This window comes from Spermophilus citellus (genome assembly GCF_964194105.1).
Source record: "Spermophilus citellus genome assembly, chromosome: 4".
Lineage (NCBI taxonomy): Eukaryota > Metazoa > Chordata > Mammalia > Rodentia > Sciuridae > Spermophilus > Spermophilus citellus.
In genome coordinates, this window is record NC_138185.1 from 81,077,538 (window position 1) to 81,103,558 (window position 26,021).

Sequence of the window (26,021 nt, forward strand, 5' to 3'; positions counted from 1 at the left end):
AAGGAAACAAAACATAGAGTTACAATGTGAAACTGCTTTACTGTGTCAAGTTTCAAGAAGCTAGCACAAACCGTGTTTGATTTAGAGTTCCAAATACATCTATCAATATAGGAGAAAACAGAGTGAAATGCCAGAGTGGAAACTGTTAGTGTAAATGAACGCTTCAACATAGAAGAACGAAATTTGGGGAACCAAGAGGGCTTAGTGTACTGATCATTACCTGAAAGTATCATCTAGTTTGGGTGAAAAAATATTTGCTGAGATTTCTGGAGACACGTAATTTTTGGAAGCTTGCAACCCCTTTCAATGAAAGTGTTTCTCGCCAGTCACTGCTTAGGGCTACATGAAAAGGAAACAAAACATAGAGTTAGAATGTGAAACTGCTTTACTGTGTCAAGTTTCAAGAAGCTAGCACAAACCGTGTTTGATTTAGAGTTCCAAATACATCTATCAATATAGGAGAAAACAGAGTGAAATGCCAGAGTGGAAACTGTTAGTGGAAACGAACGCTTCAACATGGAAGAACGAAATTTGGGGAACCAAGAGGGCTTAGTGTACTGATCATTACCTGAAAGTATCATCTAGTTTGGGTGAAAAAACATTTGCTGAGATTTCTGAAGACTCGTAATTTTTGGAAGCTTGCAACCCCTTTCAATGAAAGTGTTCCTCGCCAGTCACTGCTTAGGGGTACATGAAAAGGAAACAAAACATAGAGTTAGAATGTGAAACTGCTTTACTGTGTCAAGTTTCAAGAAGCTAGCACAAACCGTGTTTGATTTAGAGTTCCAAATACATCTATCAATATAGGAGAAAACAGAGTGAAACGCAAAAATTCAAACTGTTACTGGAAACGAACGCTTCAACATAGAAGAATGAAATTTGGAGAACCAAGTGGGCTTAGTGTACTGATCATTACCTGAAAGTATCATCCAGTTTGGGTGAAAAAATATTTGCTGAGATTTCTGGAGACACGTAATTTTTGGAAGCTTGCAACCCCTTTCAATGAAAGTGTTTCTCGCCAGTCACTGATTAAAGCTACATGAAAAGGAAACAAAACATAGAGTTACAATGTGAAACTGCTTTACTGTGTCAAGTTTCAAGAAGCTAGCACAAACCGTGTTTGATTTAGAGTTCCAAATACATCTATCAATATAGGAGAAAACAGAGTGAAATGCCAGAGTGGAAACTGTTAGTGTAAATGAACGCTTCAACATAGAAGAACGAAATTTGGGGAACCAAGAGGGCTTAGTGTACTGATCATTACCTGAAAGTATCATCTAGTTTGGGTGAAAAAATATTTGCTGAGATTTCTGAAGACTCGTAATTTTTGGAAGCTTGCAACCCCTTTCAATGAAAGTGTTTCTCGCCAGTCACTGCTTAGGGCTACATGAAAAGGAAACAAAACATAGAGTTAGAATGTGAAACTGCTTTACTGTGTCAAGTTTCAAGAAGCTAGCACAAACCGTGTTTGATTTAGAGTTCCAAATACATCTATCAATATAGGAGAAAACAGAGTGAAATGCCAGAGTGGAAACTGTTAGTGTAAACGAACGCTTCAAAATAGAAGAACGAAATATGGAGAACCAAGTGGGCCAAGTGTACTGATCATTACCTGAAAGTATCATCCAGTTTGGGAGAAAATATATTTGCTGAGATTTCTGGAGACTAGTAATTTTTGGAAGCTTGCAACCCCTTTCAATGAAAGTGTTTCTCGCCCGTCACTGCTTAGGGCTACAAGAAAAGGAAACAAAACATGGAGTTAGAATGTGAAACTGCTTTACTGTGTCAAGTTTCAAGAAGCTAGCACAAACTGTGTTTGATTTAGAGATCCAAATACATCTATCAATATAGGACAAAACAGAGTGAAATGCCAGAATGGAAACTGTTACTGGAAACGAACGCTTCAACATAGAAGAACGAAATTTGGAGGACCAAGTGGGCTTAGTGTTCTGATCATTACCTGAAACTATCATCCAGTTTGGGTGAAAAAATATTTGCTGAGATTTCTGGAGACTCGTGATTTTTGGAAGCTTGCAACCCCTTTCAATGAAGGTGTTTCTCGCCAGTCACTGCTTAAAGCTACATGAAAAGGAAACAAAACATAGAGTTAGAATGTGAAACTGCTTTACTGTGTCAAGTTTCAAGAAGCTAGCACAAACCGTGTTTGATTTAGTGTTCCAAATACATCTATCAATATAGGAGAAAACAGAGTGAAACGACAAAATTCAAACTGTTACTGGAAACGAACGCTTCAACATAGAAGAACGAAATTTGGGGAACCAAGTGGGCTTAGTGTACTGATCATTACCTGAAAGTATCATCCAGTTTGGGTGAAAAAATATTTGCTGAGATTTCTGGAGACTCGTAATTTTTGGAAGCTTGCAACCCCTTTCAATGAAAGTGTTTCTCGCCAGCTACTGCTTAGGGCTACATGAAAAAGAAACAAAACATAGAGTTAGAATGTGAAACTGCTTTACTGTGTCAAGTTTCAAGAAGCTAGCACAAACCGTGTTTGATTTAGAGTTCCAAATACATCTATCAATATAGGAGAAAACAGAGTGAAATGCCAGAGTGGAAACTGTTAGTGTAAACGAACGCTTCAACATAGAAGAACGAAATATGGAGAACCAAGTGGGCCAAGTGTACTGATCATTACCTGAAAGTATCATACAGTTTGGGTGAAAATATATTTGCTGAGATTTCTGGAGACTAGTAATTTTTGGAAGCTTGCAACCCCTTTCAATGAAAGTGTTTCTCGCCCGTCACTGCTTAGGGCTACAAGAAAAGGAAACAAAACATAGAGTTAGAATGTGAAACTGCTTTACTGTGTCAAGTTTCAAGAAGCTAGAACAAACTGTGTTTGATTTAGAATTCCAAACACATCTATCAATATAGGAGAAAACAGAGTGAAATGCCAGAATGGAAACTGTTACTGGAAACGAACGCTTCAACATAGAAGAACGAAATTTGGAGAACCACGTGGGCTTAGTGTTCTGATCATTACCTGAATCTATCATCCAGTTTGGGTGAAAAAATATTTGCTGAGATTTCTGAAGACTCGTAATTTTTGGAAGCTTGCAACCCCTTTCAATGAAAGTGTTTCTCGCCAGTCACTGCTTAAAGCTACATGAAAATTAAACAAAACATAGAGTTAGAATGTGAAACTGCTTTACTGTGTCAAGTTTCAAGAAGCTAGCACAAACCGTGTTTGATTTAGAGTTTCAAATATATCTATCAATATAGGAGAAAACAGAGTGAAACGACAAAATTCAAATTGTTACTAGAAACGAACGCTTCAACATAGAAGAACGAAATTTGGAGAACCAAGTGGGCTTAGTGTACTAATCATTACCTGAAAGTATCATCCAGTTTGGGTGAAAAAATATTTGCTGAGATTTCTGGAGACTCGTAATTTTTGGAAGCTTGCAAACCCTTTCAATGAAAGTGTTTCTCGCCAGTCACTTCTTAAAGCTACATGAAAAGGAAACAAAACATAGAGTTAGAATGTGAAACTGCTTTACTGTGACAAGTTTCAAGAAGCTAGCACAAACCGTGTTTGATTTAGAGTTCCAAATACATCTATCAATATAGGAGAAAACAGAGTGAAATGCCAGAGTGGAAACTGTTAGTGGAAACGAACGCTTCAACATGGAAGAACGAAATTTGGGGAACCAAGAGGGCTTAGTGTACTGATCATTACCTGAAAGCATCATCTAGTTTGGGTGAAAAAATATTTGCTGAGATTTCTGAAGACTCGTAATTTTTGGAAGCTTGCAACCCCTTTCAATGAAAGTGTTCCTCGCCAGTCACTGCTTAGGGCTACATGAAAAGGAAACAAAACATAGAGTTAGAATGTGAAACTGCTTTACTGTGTCAAGTTTCAAGAAGCTAGCACAAACCGTGTTTGATTTAGAGTTCCAAATACATCTATCAATATAGGAGAAAACAGAGTGAAACGCAAAAATTCAAACTGTTACTGGAAACGAACGCTTCAACATAGAAGAATGAAATTTGGAGAACCAAGTGGGCTTAGTGTACTGATCATTACCTGAAAGTATCATCCAGTTTGGGTGAAAAAATATTTGCTGAGATTTCTGGAGACACGTAATTTTTGGAAGCTTGCAACCCCTTTCAATGAAAGTGTTTCTCGCCAGTCACTGCTTAAAGCTACATGAAAAGGAAACAAAACATAGAGTTACAATGTGAAACTGCTTTACTGTGTCAAGTTTCAAGAAGCTAGCACAAACCGTGTTTGATTTAGAGTTCCAAATACATCTATCAATATAGGAGAAAACAGAGTGAAATGCCAGAGTGGAAACTGTTAGTGTAAATGAACGCTTCAACATAGAAGAACGAAATTTGGGGAACCAAGAGGGCTTAGTGTACTGATCATTACCTGAAAGTATCATCTAGTTTGGGTGAAAAAATATTTGCTGAGATTTCTGAAGACTCGTAATTTTTGGAAGCTTGCAACCCCTTTCAATGAAAGTGTTTCTCGCCAGTCACTGCTTAGGGCTACATGAAAAGGAAACAAAACATAGAGTTAGAATGTGAAACTGCTTTACTGTGTCAAGTTTCAAGAAGCTAGCACAAACCGTGTTTGATTTAGAGTTCCAAATACATCTATCAATATAGGAGAAAACAGAGTGAAATGCCAGAGTGGAAACTGTTAGTGTAAACGAACGCTTCAACATAGAAGAACGAAATATGGAGAACCAAGTGGGCCAAGTGTACTGATCATTACCTGAAAGTATCATCCAGTTTGGGTGAAAATATATTTGCTGAGATTTCAGGACACTAGTAATTTTTGGAAGCTTGCAATCCCTTTCAATGAAAGAGTTTCTCGCCCGTCACTGCTTAGGGCTACAAGAAAAGGAAACAAAACATAGAGTTAGAATGTGAAACTGCTTTACTGTGTCAAGTTTCAAGAAGCTAGCACAAACTGTGTTTGATTTAGAGATCCAAATACATCTATCAATATAGGAGAAAACAGAGTGAAATGCCAAAATGGAAACTGTTACTGGAAACGAACGCTTCAACATAGAAGAACGAAATTTGGAGAACCAAGTGGGCTTAGTGTTCTGATCATTACCTGAAACTATCATCCAGTTTGGGTGAAAAAATATTTGCTGAGATTTCTGGAGACTCGTGATTTTTGGAAGCTTGCAACCCCTTTCAATGAAGGTGTTTCTCGCCAGTCACTGCTTAAAGCTACATGAAAAGGAAACAAAACTTAGAGTTACAATGTGAAACTGCTTTACTGTGTCAAGTTTCAAGAAGCTAGCACAAACCGTGTTTGATTTAGTGTTCCAAATACATCTATCAATATAGGAGAAAACAGAGTGAAACGACAAAATTCAAACTGTTACTGGAAACGAACGCTTCAACATAGAAGAACGAAATTTGGGGAACCAAGTGGGCTTAGTGTACTGATCATTACCTGAAAGTATCATCCAGTTTGGGTGAAAAAATATTTGCTGAGATTTCTGGAGACTCGTAATTTTTGGAAGCTTGCAACCCCTTTCAATGAAAGTGTTTCTCGCCAGTCACTGCTTAGGGCTACATGAAAAGGAAACAAAACATAGAGTTAGAATGTGAAACTGCTTTACTGTGTCAAGTTTCAAGAAGCTAGCACAAACCGTGTTTGATTTAGAGTTCCAAATACATCTATCAATATAGGAGAAAACAGAGTGAAATGCCAGAATGGAAACTGTTACTGGAAACGAACGCTTCAACATAGAAGAATGAAATTTGGAGAACCAAGTGTGCTTAGTGTACTGATCATTACCTGAAAGTATCATCCAGTTTGGGTGAAAAAATATTTGCTGAGATTTCTGGAGACTCGTTATTTTTGGAAGCTTGCAACCCCTTTCAATGAAAGTGTTTCTCGCCAGTCACTGCTTAAAGCTACATGAAAAGGAAACAAAACATAGAGTTACAATGTGAAACTGCTTTACTGTGTCAAGTTTCAAGAAGCTAGCACAAACCGTGTTTGATTTAGAGTTCCAAATACATCTATCAATATAGGAGAAAACAGAGTGAAACGCAAAAATTCAAACTGTTACTGGAAACGAACGCTTCAACATAGAAGAACGAAATTTGGGGAACCAAGTGGGCTTAGTGTACTGATCATTACCTGAAAGTATCATGCAGTTTGGGTGAAAAAATATTTGCTGAGATTTCTGGAGACTCGTAATTTTTGGAAGCTTGCAACCCCTTTCAATGAAAGTGTTTCTCGCCAGCTACTGCTTAGGGCTACATGAAAAAGAAACAAAACATAGAGTTAGAATGTGAAACTGCTTTACTGTGTCAAGTTTCAAGAAGCTAGCACAAACCGTGTTTGATTTAGAGTTCCAAATACATCTATCAATATAGGAGAAAACAGAGTGAAATGCCAGAGTGGAAACTGTTAGTGTAAACGAACGCTTCAACATAGAAGAACGAAATATGGAGAACCAAGTGGGCCAAGTGTACTGATCATTACCTGAAAGTATCATACAGTTTGGGTGAAAATATATTTGCTGAGATTTCTGGAGACTAGTAATTTTTGGAAGCTTGCAACCCCTTTCAATGAAAGTGTTTCTCGCACGTCACTGCTTAGGGCTACAAGAAAAGGAAACAAAACATAGAGTTAGAATGTGAAACTGCTTTACTGTGTCAAGTTTCAAGAAGCTAGCACAAACTGTGTTTGATTTAGAGTTCCAAATACATCTATCAATATAGGAGAAAACAGAGTGAAATGCCAGAATGGAAACTGTTACTGGAAACGAACGCTTCAACATAGAAGAACGAAATTTGGAGAACCAAGTGGGCTTAGTGTTCTGATCATTACCTGAAACTATCATCCAGTTTGGGTGAAAAAATATTTGCTGAGATTTCTGAAGACTCGTAATTTTTGGAAGCTTGCAACCCTTTTCAATGAAAGTGTTTCTCGCCAGTCACTGCTTAGGGCTACATGAAAAGGAAACAAAACATAGAGTTAGAATGTGAAACTGCTTTACTGTGTCAAGTTTCCAGAAGCTAGCACAAACCGTGTTTGATTTAGAGTTCCAAATATATCTATCAATATAGGAGAAAACAGAGTGAAACGACAAAATTCAAATTGTTACTAGAAACGAACGCTTCAACATAGAAGAACGAAATTTGGAGAACCAAGTGGGCTTAGTGTACTAATCATTACCTGAAAGTATCATCCAGTTTGGGTGAAAAAATATTTGCTGAGATTTCTGGAGACTCGTAATTTTTGGAAGCTTGCAAACCCTTTCAATGAAAGTGTTTCTCGCCAGTCACTGCTTAAAGCTACATGAAAAGGAAACAAAACATAGAGTTAGAATGTGAAACTGCTTTACTGTGTCAAGTTTCAAGAAGCTAGCACAAACCGTGTTTGTTTTAGAGTTCCAAATACATCTATCAATATAGGAGAAAACAGAGTGAAATGCCAGAATGGAAACTGTTACTGGAAACGAACGCTTCAACATAGAAGAATGAAATTTGGAGAACCAAGTGGGCTTAGTGTACTGATCATTACCTGAAGGTATCATCCAGTTTGGGTGAAAAAATATTTGCTGAGATTTCTGGAGACTCGTAATTTTTGGAAGCTTGCAACCCCTTTCAATGAAAGTGTTTCTCGCCAGTCACTGCTTAAAGCTACATGAAAAGGAAACAAAACATAGAGTTACAATGTGAAACTGCTTTACTGTGTCAAGTTTCAAGAAGCTAGCACAAACCGTGTTTGATTTAGAGTTCCAAATACATCTATCAATATAGGAGAAAACAGAGTGAAATGCCAGAGTGGAAACTGTTAGTGTAAACGAACGCTTCAACATAGAAGAACGAAATTTGGGGAACCAAGAGGGCTTAGTGTACTTATCATTACATGAAAGTATCATCTAGTTTGGGTGAAAAAAAATTTGCTGAGATTTCTGAAGACTAGTAATTTTTGGAAGCTTGCAACCCCTTTCAATGAAAGTGTTTCTCGCCAGTCACTGCTTAGGGCTACATGAAAAGGAAACAAAACATAGAGTTAGAATGTGAAACTGCTTTACTGTGTCAAGTTTCAAGAAGCTAGCACAAACCGTGTTTGATTTAGAGTTCCAAATACATCTATCAATATAGGAGAAAACAGAGTGAAATGCCAGAATGGAAACTGTTACTGGAAACGAACGCTTCAACATAGAAGAATGAAATTTGGAGAACCAAGTGGGCTTAGTGTACTGATCATTACCTGAAAGTATCATCCAGTTTGGGTGAAAAAATATATGCTGAGATTTCTGGAGACTCGTAATTTTTGGAAGCTTGCAACCCCTTTCAATGAAAGTGTTTCTCGCCAGTCACTGCTTAAAGCTACATGAAAAGGAAACAAAACTTAGAGTTACAATGTGAAACTGCTTTACTGTGTCAAGTTTCAAGAAGCTAGCACAAACCGTGTTTGATTTAGAGTTCCAAATACATCTATCAATATAGGAGAAAACAGAGTGAAACGCAAAAATTCAAACTGTTACTGGAAACGAACGCTTCAACATAGAGGAATGAAATTTGGAGAACCAAGTGGGCTTAGTGTACTGATCATTACCTGAAAGTATCATGCAGTTTGGGTGAAAAAATATTTGCTGAGATTTCTGGAGACTCGTAATTTTTGGAAGCTTGCAACCCCTTTCAATGAAAGTGTTTCTCGCCAGTCACTGCTTAGGGCTACATGAAAAGGAAACAAAACATAGAGTTAGAATGTGAAACTGCTTTACTGTGTCAAGTTTCAAGAAGCTAGCACAAACCGTGTTTGATTTAGAGTTCCAAATCTATCAATATAGGAGAAAACAGAGTGAAATGCCAGAGTGGAAACTGTTAGTGTAAACGAACGCTTCAACATAGAAGAACGAAATATGGAGAACCAAGTGGGCCAAGTGTACTGATCCTTACCTGAAAGTATCATACAGTTTGGGTGAAAATATATTTGCTGAGATTTCTGGAGACTAGTAATTTTTGGAAGCTTGCAACCCCTTTCAATGAAAGTGTTTCTCGCCCGTCACTGCTTAGGGCTACAAGAAAAGGAAACAAAACATAGAGTTAGAATGTGAAACTGCTTTACTGTGTCAAGTTTCAAGAAGCTAGCACAAACTGTGTTTGATTTAGAGTTCCAAATACATCTATCATTATAGGAGAAAACAGAGTGAAATGCCAGAATGGAAACTGTTACTGGAAACGAACGCTTCAACATAGAAGAACGAAATTTGGAGAACCAAGTGGGCTTAGTGTTCTGATCATTACCTGAAACTATCATCCAGTTTGGGTGAAAAAATATTTGCTGAGATTTCTGAAGACTCGTAATTTTTGGAAGCTTGCAACCCCTTTCAATGAAAGTGTTTCTCGCCAGTCACTGCTTAGGGCTACATGAAAAGGAAACAAAACATAGAGTTAGAATGTGAAACTGCTTTACTGTGTCAAGTTTCCAGAAGCTAGCACAAACCGTGTTTGATTTAGAGTTCCAAATATATCTATCAATATAGGAGAAAACAGAGTGAAACGACAAAATTCAAATTGTTACTAGAAACGAACGCTTCAACATAGAAGAACGAAATTTGGAGAACCAAGTGGGCTTAGTGTACTAATCATTACCTGAAAGTATCATCCAGTTTGGGTGAAAAAATATTTGCTGAGATTTCTGGAGACTCGTAATTTTTGGAAGCTTGCAAACCCTTTCAATGAAAGTGTTTCTCGCCAGTCACTGCTTAAAGCTACATGAAAAGGAAACAAAACATAGAGTTAGAATGTGAAACTGCTTTACTGTGTCAAGTTTCAAGAAGCTAGCACAAACCGTGTTTGATTTAGAGTTCCAAATACATCTATCAATATAGGAGAAAACAGAGTGAAATGCCAGAATGGAAACTGTTACTGGAAACGAACGCTTCAACATAGAAGAATGAAATTTGGAGAACCAAGTGGGCTTAGTGTACTGATCATTACCTGAAGGTATCATCCAGTTTGGGTGAAAAAATATTTGCTGAGATTTCTGGAGACTCGTAATTTTTGGAAGCTTGCAACCCCTTTCAATGAAAGTGTTTCTCGCCAGTCACTGCTTAAAGCTACATGAAAAGGAAACAAAACATAGAGTTACAATGTGAAACTGCTTTACTGTGTCAAGTTTCAAGAAGCTAGCACAAACCGTGTTTGATTTAGAGTTCCAAATACATCTATCAATATAGGAGAAAACAGAGTGAAATGCCAGAGTGGAAACTGTTAGTGTAAACGAACGCTTCAACATAGAAGAACGAAATTTGGGGAACCAAGAGGGCTTAGTGTACTTATCATTACATGAAAGTATCATCTAGTTTGGGTGAAAAAAAATTTGCTGAGATTTCTGAAGACTAGTAATTTTTGGAAGCTTGCAACCCCTTTCAATGAAAGTGTTTCTCGCCAGTCACTGCTTAGGGCTACATGAAAAGGAAACAAAACATAGAGTTAGAATGTGAAACTGCTTTACTGTGTCAAGTTTCAAGAAGCTAGCACAAACCGTGTTTGATTTAGAGTTCCAAATACATCTATCAATATAGGAGAAAACAGAGTGAAATGCCAGAATGGAAACTGTTACTGGAAACGAACGCTTCAACATAGAAGAATGAAATTTGGAGAACCAAGTGGGCTTAGTGTACTGATCATTACCTGAAAGTATCATCCAGTTTGGGTGAAAAAATATATGCTGAGATTTCTGGAGACTCGTAATTTTTGGAAGCTTGCAACCCCTTTCAATGAAAGTGTTTCTCGCCAGTCACTGCTTAAAGCTACATGAAAAGGAAACAAAACTTAGAGTTACAATGTGAAACTGCTTTACTGTGTCAAGTTTCAAGAAGCTAGCACAAACCGTGTTTGATTTAGAGTTCCAAATACATCTATCAATATAGGAGAAAACAGAGTGAAACGCAAAAATTCAAACTGTTACTGGAAACGAACGCTTCAACATAGAGGAATGAAATTTGGAGAACCAAGTGGGCTTAGTGTACTGATCATTACCTGAAAGTATCATCCAGTTTGGGTGAAAAAATATTTGCTGAGATTTCTGGAGATACGTAATTTTTGGAAGCTTGCAACCCCTTTCAATGAAAGTGTTTCTCGCCCTCACTGCTTAAAGCTACATGAAAAGGAAACAAAACATAGAGTTACAATGTGAAACTGCTTTACTGTGTCAAGTTTCAAGAAGCTAGCACAAACCGTGTTTGATTTAGAGTTCCAAATACATCTATCAATATAGGAGAAAACAGAGTGAAATGCCAGAGTGGAAACTGTTAGTGGAAACGAACGCTTCAACATGGAAGAACGAAATTTGGGGAACCAAGAGGGCTTAGTGTACTGATCATTACCTGAAAGTATCATCTAGTTTGGGTGAAAAAACATTTGCTGAGATTTCTGAAGACTCGTAATTTTTGGAAGCTTGCAACCCCTTTCAATGAAAGTGTTCCTCGCCAGTCACTGCTTAGGGCTACATGAAAAGGAAACAAAACATAGAGTTAGAATGTGAAACTGCTTTACTGTGTCAAGTTTCAAGAAGCTAGCACAAACCGTGTTTGATTTAGAGTTCCAAATACATCTATCAATATAGGAGAAAACAGAGTGAAATGCCAGAATGGAAACTGTTACTGGAAAAGAACGCTTCAACATAGAAGAATGAAATTTGGAGAACCAAGTGGGCTTAGTGTACTGATCATTACCTGAAAGTATCATCCAGTTTGGGTGAAAAAATATTTGCTGAGATTTCTAGAGACTCGTAATTTTTGGAAGCTTGCAACCCCTTTCAATGAAAGTGTTTCTCGCCAGTCACTGCTTAAAGCTACATGAAAAGGAAACAAAACATAGAGTTACAATGTGAAACTGCTTTACTGTGTCAAGTTTCAAGAAGCTAGCACAAACCGTGTTTGATTTAGAGTTCCAAATACATCTATCAATATAGGAGAAAACAGAGTGAAACGCAAAAATTCAAACTGTTACTGGAAACGAACGCTTCAACATAGAAGAACGAAATTTGGGGAACCAAGTGGGCTTAGTGTACTGATCATTACCTGAAAGTATCATGCAGTTTGGGTGAAAAAATATTTGCTGAGATTTCTGGAGACTCGTAATTTTTGGAAGCTTGCAACCCCTTTCAATGAAAGTGTTTCTCGCCAGCTACTGCTTAGGGCTACATGAAAAAGAAACAAAACATAGAGTTAGAATGTGAAACTGCTTTACTGTGTCAAGTTTCAAGAAGCTAGCACAAACCGTGATTGATTTAGAGTTCCAAATACATCTATCAATATAGGAGAAAACAGAGTGAAATGCCAGAGTGGAAACTGTTAGTGTAAACGAACGCTTCAACATAGAAGAACGAAATATGGAGAACCAAGTGGGCCAAGTGTACTGATCCTTACCTGAAAGTATCATCCAGTTTGGGTGAAAATATATTTGCTGAGATTTCTGGAGACTAGTAATTTTTGGAAGCTTGCAACCCCTTTCAATGAAAGTGTTTCTCGCCCGTCACTGCTTAGGGCTACAAGAAAAGGAAACAAAACATAGAGTTAGAATGTGAAACTGCTTTACTGTGTCAAGTTTCAAGAAGCTAGCACAAACTGTGTTTGATTTAGAGTTCCAAATACATCTATCATTATAGGAGAAAACAGAGTGAAATGCCAGAATGGAAACTGTTACTGGAAACGAACGCTTCAACATAGAAGAACGAAATTTGGAGAACCAAGTGGGCTTAGTGTTCTGATCATTACCTGAAACTATCATCCAGTTTGGGTGAAAAAATATTTGCTGAGATTTCTGGAGACTCGTAATTTTTGGAAGCTTGCAACCCCTTTCAATGAAAGTGTTTCTCGCCAGTCACTGCTTAGGGCTACATGAAAAGGAAACAAAACATAGAGTTAGAATGTGAAACTGCTTTACTGTGTCAAGTTTCAAGAAGCTAGCACAAACCGTGTTTGATTTAGAGTTCCAAATACATCTATCAATATAGGAGAAAACAGAGTGAAATGCCAGAGTGGAAACTGTTAGTGTAAACGAACGCTTCAACATAGAAGAACGAAATATGGAGAACCAAGTGGGCCAAGTGTACTGATCCTTACCTGAAAGTATCATACAGTTTGGGTGAAAATATATTTGCTGAGATTTCTGGAGACTAGTAATTTTTGGAAGCTTGCAACCCCTTTCAATGAAAGTGTTTCTCGCCCGTCACTGCTTAGGGCTACAAGAAAAGGAAACAAAACATAGAGTTAGAATGTGAAACTGCTTTACTGTGTCAAGTTTCAAGAAGCTAGCACAAACTGTGTTTGATTTAGAGTTCCAAATACATCTATCATTATAGGAGAAAACAGAGTGAAATGCCAGAATGGAAACTGTTACTGGAAACGAACGCTTCAACATAGAAGAACGAAATTTGGAGAACCAAGTGGGCTTAGTGTTCTGATCATTACCTGAAACTATCATCCAGTTTGGGTGAAAAAATATTTGCTGAGATTTCTGAAGACTCGTAATTTTTGGAAGCTTGCAACCCCTTTCAATGAAAGTGTTTCTCGCCAGTCACTGCTTAGGGCTACATGAAAAGGAAACAAAACATAGAGTTAGAATGTGAAACTGCTTTACTGTGTCAAGTTTCCAGAAGCTAGTACAAACCGTGTTTGATTTAGAGTTCCAAATACATCTATCAATATAGGAGAAAACAGAGTGAAATGCCAGAATGGAAACTGTTACTGGAAACGAACGCTTCAACATAGAAGAATGAAATTTGGAGAACCAAGTGGGCTTAGAGTACTGATCATTACCTGAAGGTATCATCCAGTTTGGGTGAAAAAATATTTGCTGAGATTTCTGGAGACTAGTAATTTTTGGAAGCTTGCAACCCCTTTCAATGAAAGTGTTTCTCGCCAGTCACTGCTTAAAGCTACATGAAAAGGAAACAAAACATAGAGTTACAATGTGAAACTGCTTTACTGTGTCAAGTTTCAAGAAGCTAGCACAAACCGTGTTTGATTTAGAGTTCCAAATACATCTATCAATATAGGAGAAAACAGAGTGAAATGCCAGAGTGGAAACTGTTAGTGTAAACGAACGCTTCAACATAGAAGAACGAAATTTGGGGAACCAAGAGGGCTTAGTGTACTGATCATTACATGAAAGTATCATCTAGTTTGGGTGAAAAAAAATTTGCTGAGATTTCTGAAGACTAGTAATTTTTGGAAGCTTGCAACCCCTTTCAATGTAAGTGTTTCTCGCCAGTCACTGCTTAGGGCTACATGAAAAGGAAACAAAACATAGAGTTAGAATGTGAAACTGCTTTACTGTGTCAAGTTTCAAGAAGCTAGCACAAACCGTGTTTGATTTAGAGTTCCAAATACATCTATCAATATAGGAGAAAACAGAGTGAAATGCCAGAATGGAAACTGTTACTGGAAACGAACGCTTCAACATAGAAGAATGAAATTTGGAGAACCAAGTGGGCTTAGTGTACTGATCATTACCTGAAAGTATCATCCAGTTTGGGTGAAAAAATATATGCTGAGATTTCTGGAGACTCGTAATTTTTGGAAGCTTGCAACCCCTTTCAATGAAAGTGTTTCTCGCCAGTCACTGCTTAAAGCTACATGAAAAGGAAACAAAACTTAGAGTTACAATGTGAAACTGCTTTACTGTGTCAAGTTTCAAGAAGCTAGCACAAACCGTGTTTGATTTAGAGTTCCAAATACATCTATCAATATAGGAGAAAACAGAGTGAAACGCAAAAATTCAAACTGTTACTGGAAACGAACGCTTCAACATAGAGGAATGAAATTTGGAGAACCAAGTGGGCTTAGTGTACTGATCATTACCTGAAAGTATCATCCAGTTTGGGTGAAAAAATATTTGCTGAGATTTCTGGAGACACGTAATTTTTGGAAGCTTGCAACCCCTTTCAATGAAAGTGTTTCTCGCCAGTCACTGCTTAAAGCTACATGAAAAGGAAACAAAACATAGAGTTACAATGTGAAACTGCTTTACTGTGTCAAGTTTCAAGAAGCTAGCACAAACCGTGTTTGATTTAGAGTTCCAAATACATCTATCAATATAGGAGAAAACAGAGTGAAATGCCAGAGTGGAAACTGTTAGTGGAAACGAACGCTTCAACATGGAAGAACGAAATTTGGGGAACCAAGAGGGCTTAGTGTACTGATCATTACCTGAAAGTATCATCTAGTTTGGGTGAAAAAACATTTGCTGAGATTTCTGAACACTCGTAATTTTTGGAAGCTTGCAACCCCTTTCAATGAAAGTGTTCCTCGCCAGTCACTGCTTAGGGGTACATGAAAAGGAAACAAAACATAGAGTTAGAATGTGAAACTGCTTTACTGTGTCAAGTTTCAAGAAGCTAGCACAAACCGTGTTTGATTTAGAGTTCCAAATACATCTATCAATATAGGAGAAAACAGAGTGAAACGCAAAAATTCAAACTGTTACTGGAAACGAACGCTTCAACATAGAAGAATGAAATTTGGAGAACCAAGTGGGCTTAGTGTACTGATCATTACCTGAAAGTATCATCCAGTTTGGGTGAAAAAATATTTGCTGAGATTTCTGGAGACACGTAATTTTTGGAAGCTTGCAACCCCTTTCAATGAAAGTGTTTCTCGCCAGTCACTGCTTAAAGCTACATGAAAAGGAAACAAAACATAGAGTTACAATGTGAAACTGCTTTACTGTGTCAAGTTTCAAGAAGCTAGCACAAACCGTGTTTGATTTAGAGTTCCAAATACATCTATCAATATAGGAGAAAACAGAGTGAAATGCCAGAGTGGAAACTGTTAGTGTAAACGAACGCTTCAACATAGAAGAACGAAATTTGGGGAACCAAGAGGGCTTAGTGTACTGATCATTACCTGAAAGTATCATCTAGTTTGGGTGAAAAAATATTTGCTGAGATTTCTGAAGACTAGTAATTTTTGGAAGCTTGCAACCCCTTTCAATGAAAGTGTTTCTCGCCAGTCACTGCTTAGGGCTACATGAAAAGGAAACAAAACATAGAGTTAGAATGTGAAACTGCTTTACTGTGTCAAGTTTCAAGAAGCTAGCACAAACCGTGTTTGATTTAGAGTTCCAAATACATCTATCAATATAGGAGAAAACAGAGTGAAATGCCAGAATGGAAACTGTTACTGGAAACGAACGCTTCAACATAGAAGAATGAAATTTGGATAACCAAGTGGGCTTAGTGTACTGATCATTACCTGAAAGTATCATCTAGTTTGGGTGAAAAAATATTTGCTGAGATTTCTGAAGACTCGTAATTTTTGGAAGCTTGCAACCCCTTTCAATGAAAGTGTTTCTCGCCAGTCACTGCTTAGGGCTACATGAAAAGGAAACAAAACATAGAGTTAGAATGTGAAACTGCTTTACTGTGTCAAGTTTCAAGAAGCTAGCACAAACCGTGTTTGATTTAGAGTTCCAAATACATCTATCAATATAGGAGAAAACAGAGTGAAATGCCAGAGTGGAAACTGTTAGTGTAAACGAACGCTTCAAAATAGAAGAACGAAATATGGAGAACCAAGTGGGCCAAGTGTACTGATCATTACCTGAAAGTATCATCCAGTTTGGGTGAAAATATATTTGCTGAGATTTCTGGAGACTAGTAATTTTTGGAAGCTTGCAACCCCTTTCAATGAAAGTGTTTCTCGCCCGTCACTGCTTAGGGCTACAAGAAAAGGAAACAAAACATAGAGTTAGAATGTGAAACTGCTTTACTGTGTCAAGTTTCAAGAAGCTAGCACAAACTGTGTTTGATTTAGAGTTCCAAATACATCTATCATTATAGGAGAAAACAGAGTGAAATGCCAGAATGGAAACTGTTACTGGAAACGAACGCTTCAACATAGAAGAACGAAATTTGGAGAACCAAGTGGGCTTAGTGTTCTGATCATTACCTGAAACTATCATCCAGTTTGGGTGAAAAAATATTTGCTGAGATTTCTGAAGACTCGTAATTTTTGGAAGCTTGCAACCCCTTTCAATGAAAGTGTTTCTCGCCAGTCACTGCTTAGGGCTACATGAAAAGGAAACAAAACATAGAGTTAGAATGTGAAACTGCTTTACTGTGTCAAGTTTCCAGAAGCTAGTACAAACCGTGTTTGATTTAGAGTTCCAAATACATCTATCAATATAGGAGAAAACAGAGTGAAATGCCAGAATGGAAACTGTTACTGGAAACGAACGCTTCAACATAGAAGAATGAAATTTGGAGAACCAAGTGGGCTTAGAGTACTGATCATTACCTGAAGGTATCATCCAGTTTGGGTGAAAAAATATTTGCTGAGATTTCTGGAGACTAGTAATTTTTGGAAGCTTGCAACCCCTTTCAATGAAAGTGTTTCTCGCCAGTCACTGCTTAAAGCTACATGAAAAGGAAACAAAACATAGAGTTACAATGTGAAACTGCTTTACTGTGTCAAGTTTCAAGAAGCTAGCACAAACCGTGTTTGATTTAGAGTTCCAAATACATCTATCAATATAGGAGAAAACAGAGTGAAATGCCAGAGTGGAAACTATTAGTGTAAACGAACGCTTCAACATAGAAGAACGAAATTTGGGGAACCAAGAGGGCTTAGTGTACTGATCATTACATGAAAGTATCATCTAGTTTGGGTGAAAAAAAATTTGCTGAGATTTCTGAAGACTAGTAATTTTTGGAAGCTTGCAACCCCTTTCAATGAAAGTGTTTCTCGCCAGTCACTGCTTAGGGCTACATGAAAAGGAAACAAAACATAGAGTTAGAATGTGAAACTGCTTTACTGTGTCAAGTTTCAAGAAGCTAGCACAAACCGTGTTTGATTTAGAGTTCCAAATACATCTATCAATATAGGAGAAAACAGAGTGAAATGCCAGAATGGAAACTGTTACTGGAAACGAACGCTTCAACATAGAAGAATGAAATTTGGAGAACCAAGTGGGCTTAGTGTACTGATCATTACCTGAAAGTATCATCCAGTTTGGGTGAAAAAATATATGCTGAGATTTCTGGAGACTCGTAATTTTTGGAAGCTTGCAACCCCTTTCAATGAAAGTGTTCCTCGCCAGTCACTGCTTAAAGCTACATGAAAAGGAAACAAAACTTAGAGTTACAATGTGAAACTGCTTTACTGTGTCAAGTTTCAAGAAGCTAGCACAAACCGTGTTTGATTTAGAGTTCCAAATACATCTATCAATATAGGAGAAAACAGAGTGAAACGCAAAAATTCAAACTGTTACTGGAAACGAACGCTTCAACATAGAAGAATGAAATTTGGAGAACCAAGTGGGCTAAGTGTACTGATCATTACCTGAAAGTATCATCCAGTTTGGGTGAAAAAATATTTGCTGAGATTTCTGGAGACACGTAATTTTTGGAAGCTTGCAACCCCTTTCAATGCAAGTGTTTCTCGCCAGTCACTGCTTAAAGCTACATGAAAAGGAAACAAAACATAGAGTTACAATGTGAAACTGCTTTACTGTGTCAAGTTTCAAGAAGCTAGCACAAACCGTGTTTGATTTAGAGTTCCAAATACATCTATCAATATAGGAGAAAACAGAGTGAAATGCCAGAGTGGAAACTGTTAGTGTAAATGAACGCTTCAACATAGAAGAACGAAATTTGGGGAACCAAGAGGGCTTAGTGTACTGATCATTACCTGAAAGTATCATCTAGTTTGGGTGAAAAAATATTTGCTGAGATTTCTGAAGACTCGTAATTTTTGGAAGCTTGCAACCCCTTTCAATGAAAGTGTTTCTCGCCAGTCACTGCTTAGGGCTACATGAAAAGGAAACAAAACATAGAGTTAGAATGTGAAACTGCTTTACTGTGTCAAGTTTCAAGAAGCTAGCACAAACCGTGTTTGATTTAGAGTTCCAAATACATCTATCAATATAGGAGAAAACAGAGTGAAATGCCAGAGTGGAAACTGTTAGTGTAAACGAACGCTTCAAAATAGAAGAACGAAATATGGAGAACCAAGTGGGCCAAGTGTACTGATCATTACCTGAAAGTATCATCCAGTTTGGGTGAAAATATATTTGCTGAGATTTCTGGAGACTAGTAATTTTTGGAAGCTTGCAACCCCTTTCAATGAAAGTGTTTCTCGCCCGTCACTGCTTAGGGCTACAAGAAAAGGAAACAAAACATGGAGTTAGAATGTGAAACTGCTTTACTGTGTCAAGTTTCAAGAAGCTAGCACAAACTGTGTTTGATTTAGAGATCCAAATACATCTATCAATATAGGAGAAAACAGAGTGAAACGACAAAATTCAAACTGTTACTGGAAACGAACGCTTCAACATAGAAGAACGAAATTTGGAGAACCAAGTGGGCTTAGTGTTCTGATCATTACCTGAAACTATCATCCAGTTTGGGTGAAAAAATATTTGCTGAGATTTCTGGAGACTCGTGATTTTTGGAAGCTTGCAACCCCTTTCAATGAAGGTGTTTCTCGCCAGTCACTGCTTAGGGCTACATGAAAAGGAAACAAAACATAGAGTTAGAATGTGAAACTGCTTTACTGTGTCAAGTTTCAAGAAGCTAGCACAAACCGTGTTTGATTTAGTGTTCCAAATACATCTATCAATATAGGAGAAAACAGAGTGAAACGACAAAATTCAAACTGTTACTGGAAACGAACGCTTCAACATAGAAGAACGAAATTTGGGGAACCAAGTGGGCTTAGTGTACTGATCATTACCTGAAACTATCATCCAGTTTGTGTGAAAAAATATTTGCTGAGATTTCTGGAGACTCGTAATTTTTGGAAGCTTGCAACCCCTTTCAATGAAAGTGTTTCTCGCCAGCTACTGCTTAGGGCTACATGAAAAAGAAACAAAACATAGAGTTAGAATGTGAAACTGCTTTACTGTGTCAAGTTTCAAGAAGCTAGCACAAACCGTGTTTGATTTAGAGTTCCAAATACATCTATCAATATAGGAGAAAACAGAGTGAAATGCCAGAGTGGAAACTGTTAGTGTAAACGAACGCTTCAACATAGAAGAACGAAATATGGAGAACCAAGTGGGCCAAGTGTACTGATCATTACCTGAAAGTATCATACAGTTTGGGTGAAAATATATTTGCTGAGATTTCTGGAGACTAGTAATTTTTGGAAGCTTGCAACCCCTTTCAATGAAAGTGTTTCTCGCCCGTCACTGCTTAGGGCTACAAGAAAAGGAAACAAAACATAGAGTTAGAATGTGAAACTGCTTTACTGTGTCAAGTTTCAAGAAGCTAGAACAAACTGTGTTTGATTTAGAATTCCAAACACATCTATCAATATAGGAGAAAACAGAGTGAAATGCCAGAATGGAAACTGTTACTGGAAACGAACGCTTCAACATAGAAGAACGAAATTTGGAGAACCAAGTGGGCTTAGTGTTCTGATCATTACCTGAATCTATCATCCAGTTTGGGTGAAAAAATATTTGCTGAGATTTCTGAAGACTCGTAATTTTTGGAAGCTTGCAACCCCTTTCAATGAAAGTGTTTCTCGCCAGTCACTGCTTAGGGCTACATGAAAATTAAACAAAACATACAGTTAGAATGTGAAACTGCTTTACTGTGTCAAGTTTCAAGAAGCTAGCACAAACCGTGTTTGATTTAGAGTTTCAAATATATCTATCAATATAGGAGAAAACAGAGTGAAACGACAAAATTCAAATTGTTACTAGAAACGAACGCTTCAACATAGAAGAACGAAATTTGGAGAACCAAGTGGGCTTAGTGTACTAATCATTACCTGAAAGTATCATCCAGTTTGGGTGAAAAAATATTTGCTGAGATTTCTGGAGACTCGTAATTTTTGGAAGCTTGCAACCCCTTTCAATGAAAGTGTTTCTCGCCAGTCACTTCTTAAAGCTACATGAAAAGGAAACAAAACATAGAGTTAGAATGTGAAACTGCTTTACTGTGACAAGTTTCAAGAAGCTAGCACAAACCGTGTTTGATTTAGAGTTCCAAATACATCTATCAATATAGGAGAAAACAGAGTGAAATGCCAGAGTGGAAACAGTTAGTGGAAACGAACGCTTCAACATGGAAGAACGAAATTTGGGGAACCAAGAGGGCTTACTGTACTGATCATTACCTGAAATCATCATCTAGTTTGGGTGAAAAAATATTTGCTGAGATTTCTGAAGACTCGTAATTTTTGGAAGCTTGCAACCCCTTTCAATGAAAGTGTTCCTCGCCAGTCACTGCTTAGGGCTACATGAAAAGGAAACAAAACATAGAGTTAGAATGTGAAACTGCTTTACTGTGTCAAGTTTCAAGAAGCTAGCACAAACCGTGTTTGATTTAGAGTTCCAAATACATCTATCAATATAGGAGAAAACAGAGTGAAACGCAAAAATTCAAACTGTTACTGGAAACGAACGCTTCAACATAGAAGAATGAAATTTGGAGAACCAAGTGGGCTTAGTGTACTGATCATTACCTGAAAGTATCATCCAGTTTGGGTGAAAATATATTTGCTGAGATTTCTGGAGACACGTAATTTTTGGAAGCTTGCAACCCCTTTCAATGAAAGTGTTTCTCGCCAGTCACTGCTTAAAGCTACATGAAAAGGAAACAAAACATAGAGTTACAATGTGAAACTGCTTTACTGTGTCAAGTTTCAAGAAGCTAGCACAAACCGTGTTTGATTTAGAGTTCCAAATACATCTATCAATATAGGAGAAAACAGAGTGAAATGCCAGAGTGGAAACTGTTAGTGTAAATGAACGCTTCAACATAGAAGAACGAAATTTGGGGAACCAAGAGGGCTTAGTGTACTGATCATTACCTGAAAGTATCATCTAGTTTGGGTGAAAAAATATTTGCTGAGATTTCTGAAGACTCGTAATTTTTGGAAGCTTGCAACCCCTTTCAATGAAAGTGTTTCTCGCCAGTCACTGCTTAGGGCTACATGAAAAGGAAACAAAACATAGAGTTAGAATGTGAAACTGCTTTACTGTGTCAAGTTTCAAGAAGCTAGCACAAACCGTGTTTGATTTAGAGTTCCAAATACATCTATCAATATAGGAGAAAACAGAGTGAAATGCCAGAGTGGAAACTGTTAGTGTAAACGAACGCTTCAACATAGAAGAACGAAATATGGAGAACCAAGTGGGCCAAGTGTACTGATCATTACCTGAAAGTATCATCCAGTTTGGGTGAAAATATATTTGCTGAGATTTCAGGACACTAGTAATTTTTGGAAGCTTGCAACCCCTTTCAATGAAAGTGATTCTCGCCCGTCACTGCTTAGGGCTACAAGAAAAGGAAACAAAACATAGAGTTAGAATGTGAAACTGCTTTACTGTGTCAAGTTTCAAGAAGCTAGCACAAAATGTGTTTGATTTAGAGATCCAAATACATCTATCAATATAGGAGAAAACAGAGTGAAATGCCAAAATGGAAACTGTTACTGGAAACGAACGCTTCAACATAGAAGAACGAAATTTGGAGAACCAAGTGGGCTTAGTGTTCTGATCATTACCTGAAACTATCATCCAGTTTGGGTGAAAAAATATTTGCTGAGATTTCTGGAGACTCGTGATTTTTGGAAGCTTGCAACCCCTTTCAATGAAGGTGTTTCTCGCCAGTCACTGCTTAAAGCTACATGAAAAGGAAACAAAACATAGAGTTAGAATGTGAAACTGCTTTACTGTGTCAATTTTCAAGAAGCTAGCACAAACCGTGTTTGATTTAGTGTTCCAAATACATCTATCAATATAGGAGAAAACAGAGTGAAACGACAAAATTCAAACTGTTACTGGAAACGAACGCTTCAACATAGAAGAACGAAATTTGGGGAACCAAGTGGGCTTAGTGTACTGATCATTACCTGAAAGTATCATCCAGTTTGGGTGAAAAAATATTTGCTGAGATTTCTGGAGACTCGTAATTTTTGGAAGCTTGCAACCCCTTTCAATGAAAGTGTTTCTCGCCAGTCACTGCTTAGGGCTACATGAAAAGGAAACAAAACATAGAGTTAGAATGTGAAACTGCTTTACTGTGTCAAGTTTCAAGAAGCTAGCACAAACCGTGTTTGATTTAGAGTTCCAAATACATCTATCAATATAGGAGAAAACAGAGTGAAATGCCAGAATGGAAACTGTTACTGGAAACGAACGCTTCAACATAGAAGAATGAAATTTGGAGAACCAAGTGGGCTTAGTGTACTGATCATTACCTGAAAGTATCATCCAGTTTGGGTGAAAAAATATTTGCTGAGATTTCTGGAGACTCGTTATTTTTGGAAGCTTGCAACCCCTTTCAATGAAAGTGTTTCTCGCCAGTCACTGCTTAAAGCTACATGAAAAGGAAACAAAACATAGAGTTACAATGTGAAACTTCTTTACTGTGTCAAGTTTCAAGAAGCTAGCACAAACCGTGTTTGATTTAGAGTTCCAAATACATCTATCAATATAGGAGAAAACAGAGTGAAACGCAAAAATTCAAACTGTTACTGGAAACGAACGCTTCAACATAGAAGAACGAAATTTGGGGAACCAAGTGGGCTTAGTGTACTGATCATTACCTGAAAGTATCATGCAGTTTGGGTGAAAAAATATTTGCTGAGATTTCTGGAGACTCGTAATTTTTGGAAGCTTGCAACCCCTTTCAATGAAAGTGTTTCTCGCCAGCTACTGCTTAGGGCTACATGAAAAAGAAACAAAACATAGAGTTAGAATGTGAAACTGCTTTACTGTGTCAAGTTTCAAGAAGCTAGCACAAACCGTGTTTGATTTAGAGTTCCAAATACATCTATCAATATAGGAGAAAACAGAGTGAAATGCCAGAGTGGAAACTGTTAGTGTAAACGAACGCTTCAACATAGAAGAACGAAATATGGAGAACCAAGTGGGCCAAGTGTACTGATCATTACCTGAAAGTATCATACAGTTTGGGTGAAAATATATTTGCTGAGATTTCTGGAGACTAGTAATTTTTGGAAGCTTGCAACCCCTTTCAATGAAAGTGTTTCTCGCCCGTCACTGCTTAGGGCTACAAGAAAAGGAAACAAAACATAGAGTTAGAATGTGAAACTGCTTTACTGTGTCAAGTTTCAAGAAGCTAGCACAAACTGTGTTTGATTTAGAGTTCCAAATACATCTATCAATATAGGAGAAAACAGAGTGAAATGCCAGAATGGAAACTGTTACTGGAAACGAACGCTTCAACATAGAAGAACGAAATTTGGAGAACCAAGTGGGCTTAGTGTTCTGATCATTACCTGAAACTATCATCCAGTTTGGGTGAAAAAATATTTGCTGAGATTTCTGAAGACTCGTAATTTTTGGAAGCTTGCAACCCCTTTCAATGAAAGTGTTTCTCGCCAGTCACTGCTTAAAGCTACATGAAAAGGAAACAAAACATAGAGTTACAATGTGAAACTGCTTTACTGTGTCAAGTTTCAAGAAGCTAGCACAAACCGTGTTTGATTTAGAGTTCCAAATACATCTATCAATATAGGAGAAAACAGAGTGAAACGACAAAATTCAAATTGTTACTAGAAACGAACGCTTCAACATAGAAGAACGAAATTTGGAGAACCAAGTGGGCTTAGTGTACTAATCATTACCTGAAAGTATCATCCAGTTTGGGTGAAAAAATATTTGCTGAGATTTCTGGAGACTCGTAATTTTTGGAAGCTTGCAACCCCTTTCAATGAAAGTGTTTCTCGCCAGTCACTGCTTAAAGCTACATGAAAAGGAAACAAAACATAGAGTTAGAATGTGAAACTGCTTTACTGTGTCAAGTTTCAAGAAGCTAGCACAAACCGTGTTTGATTTAGAGTTCCAAATACATCTATCAATATAGGAGAAAACAGAGTGAAATGCCAGAATGGAAACTGTTACTGGAAACGAACGCTTCAACATAGAAGAATGAAATTTGGAGAACCAAGTGGGCTTAGTGTACTGATCATTACCTGAAGGTATCATCCAGTTTGGGTGAAAAAATATTTGCTGAGATTTCTGGAGACTCGTAATTTTTGGAAGCTTGCAACCCCTTTCAATGAAAGTGTTTCTCGCCAGTCACTGCTTAAAGCTACATGAAAAGGAAACAAAACATAGAGTTACAATGTGAAACTGCTTTACTGTGTCAAGTTTCAAGAAGCTAGCACAAACCGTGTTTGATTTAGAGTTCCAAATACATCTATCAATATAGGAGAAAACAGAGTGAAATGCCAGAGTGGAAACTGTTAGTGTAAATGAACGCTTCAACATAGAAGAACGAAATTTGGGGAACCAAGAGGGCTTAGTGTACTGATCATTACCTGAAAGTATCATCTAGTTTGGGTGAAAAAATATTTGCTGAGATTTCTGAAGACTAGTAATTTTTGGAAGCTTGCAACCCCTTTCAATGAAAGTGTTTCTCGCCAGTCACTGCTTAGGGCTACATGAAAAGGAAACAAAACATAGAGTTAGAATGTGAAACTGCTTTACTGTGTCAAGTTTCAAGAAGCTAGCACAAACCGTGTTTGATTTAGAGTTCCAAATACATCTATCAATATAGGAGAAAACAGAGTGAAATGCCAGAATGGAAACTGTTACTGGAAACGAACGCTTCAACATAGAAGAATGAAATTTGGAGAACCAAGTGGGCTTAGTGTACTGATCATTACCTGAAAGTATCATCCAGTTTGGGTGAAAAAATATTTGCTGAGATTTCTGGAGACTCGTAATTTTTGGAAGCTTGCAACCCCTTTCAATGAAAGTGTTTCTCGCCAGTCACTGCTTAAAGCTACATGAAAAGGAAACAAAACATAGAGTTACAATGTGAAACTGCTTTACTGTGTCAAGTTTCAAGAAGCTAGCACAAACCGTGTTTGATTTAGAGTTCCAAATACATCTATCAATATAGGAGAAAACAGAGTGAAACGCAAAAATTCAAACTGTTACTGGAAACGAACGCTTCAACATAGAGGAATGAAATTTGGAGAACCAAGTGGGCTTAGTGTACTGATCATTACCTGAAAGTATCATCCAGTTTGGGTGAAAAAATATTTGCTGAGATTTCTGGAGAC